Raw genomic sequence first — 2,558 nt, forward strand, 5'->3', positions numbered from 1 at the left:
TAGACTTAATGGGTGTTGGAATTGGAAAGGTATGTTTCTGTTTCAATTTATTTTTATTTTTATAAAGGGTGTGTGTCTTCTCATGCTCATCCTCTCTTCATCTCTCTCTCCTGCGCCAGTCTAATTAATATCATCCATCTCACTTAAGGTGACAACACCTCTTCTTGGCACACATACACACATACACAATATATGTCTTCAATTGTCTCAAGGCTTAAAAATAATTATTTAACCTGTCTCCCTCCCCTTCATCTACACTGACTGAAGTGGATTTAACATTGGATGTAAGTGACATCAATTAAGGGATCAAAACTTTCACCTGGATTCACCTGCTCAGTCTGTTATGGAAAGAGCAGGTGTTCATAATACTTTGTACACTCAGTGTATATCCATTTTTTTGGTCGAGATTGCTCAAGAATTTGGTTGGGAATATTGTCTCAGAATTTCAAGCAAATTTAAGTCAGGACTGAGACTGGCCCATTCGGGAACACTCAGCACCTCTTGGAAAGCTATTGTGGCGTGTCTTTGAAATGAACATTGTGTAATTGTCACACTGTATTTATTTTGTCCCGGGGTTAGGTTGAAGAGGGTTTTCCTCTCTTACCTGGCCTTTGCTCCTTTCACGTTTTATTTTGGTCTGGACAAACTCCCCCATTCCTGCCATTGATGAGCAGAACAAGATGCTGCCACCACAATACTTGAAAGTACAGAGGGTTTCATTCTGTTTCGTGTTCTATTGGATTTGACCCAAACCTTTTTTAAATGTAGGCCAAAAAATGCATTTCTTTGTCGTGTTCTCAAATTCACTCTGGAGTGCCAGAGAGTGCTCAGAGTGCGCTCTGGGCATTTGTAAATTCAGAGTGTTGTCAGATTGTCTGTTTGTAAATTCAGAGTGTTTCACACTCGGAGCATTCAGAGCGCACACTGGATGCTCTAGCCAAGGAGTGGGGTTGATCCGAGCGTTCTGACCTCAACGGCAGTCAAGCACCCAAGCTAACTGGCTAAAGTTAGCAAGCTTGCTAGCTACTTCCAGATAAAAATGAGAGAACACCTCACTCTGACCATTTTACTTGACCGAGCATAGCTGGTTAGGCTGTTTTCATGTTATCCAGAGCGTTGGTGACTGCAACTGTGCTGCTGGCAACAATTTAATTATGCTTTTTTTGCCGAGTTTACTGACACCATATTCAACACGTGTTTTGCATTTGTAATTTTGTCAGTTATTCTGTGCTCTGGCACACTCAGATGAGAGTTCTCTGAAATCGATAATCAGATAGTCAGAGTGAATTTACGAACGTGCCCTCACTTAACGTCCTTGTTGCAAACAGAATGGATGGTTTAGAGTGGCCATTTTAGCACAGGCTTCATTCTTTCCACTTTGTCATACAAGCCAGTGACGTGGAATGAATGCAATGTTGTTGATCCTCTGTATTTTCAAGTATTGTTGTGGCAGAAACATGTTATGGGTATGTTTGCAACCGGCAGGCACCAGGGTGTTTGTCCGAATCAAAAGAAATGTAAAAGGAACAAAGCCCAGGTAAAATGACAGAGGAAATCCTCTGTTGTCTTCTGAAAACCTAACCCTGGGGTAGAGTGGTGTTTTTCAGTGGAACAATTACACACATTTTTATGCCAAAGACAGACACACCAGAATGGCTTTCCAAGAGGCGTTGTGTTCCTGCAGGAGATTAATGAGAGATGATAAATTACTGTGCTCCCACTGACAACACACACATATATACACACACACACACCAAACACCGACACACACCGACACACACACAGACACTCTGCCTTTGTCAAGTACGTGATATGATTGGTCGTGTGTGTACTGTGATGGGTTCAGGGCAAGCTGTTGGGCTTTAACCTTTGATGGGTTAAAGCCCAAAGTGCTCTGGAGTCATTAGGCTCGTCTGCGCTACACACACACACACAAACACGCGCGCGCGTCTCACACAAGCCTGATAGTTCTGCTGCTGCAGGGGCATGAAGCAGGGTTTCGTTAGGAAGATGTGGCACCAGACATTGGACCGGCATCATTTTTATTTACCAGACTCATATGCATTGGGGAGTTACCTAATTAGGGTGTCCACCCAGAGTGCGCAGAATGACAGACATCACATTTAGAATATGGTAATTCATATGAACAGGACATGCAAGTGGAGGATGCCACCATGTGCGGTCCTTCTTATTGAATTCTGATGTGCACTTTGAACATGAACTGTCCACATTCACTTTTCCTCAGCCAACAAGACGAAGAGCTAAATCACTAGCCTACCTCAATCTACTATAGTAGAAAAGTTTAGGCTACCTGTTCTATTCATCAGCTTGTCAAGAAAGAAATGGCTTATTCCAAACAGACTCTGGGACAGCTGTAGTACGATAAGAGCCCACATTCATACAACCAGTAGACCTGGGCCGCATGAAATACAATAAAAATGATAAAAAGTTATGAGTCTGATGCAAAAGACCAGAATGTTTAGCTTAAAATGTTGATCAACTACTAACAAAAGACCCATGTCCATATTTTGGCAATAACAGCTCAAATAAGCAAAGAG

This window comes from Oncorhynchus kisutch, linkage group LG11 (assembly GCF_002021735.2).
Source record: "Oncorhynchus kisutch isolate 150728-3 linkage group LG11, Okis_V2, whole genome shotgun sequence".
Taxonomy (NCBI): domain Eukaryota; kingdom Metazoa; phylum Chordata; class Actinopteri; order Salmoniformes; family Salmonidae; genus Oncorhynchus; species Oncorhynchus kisutch.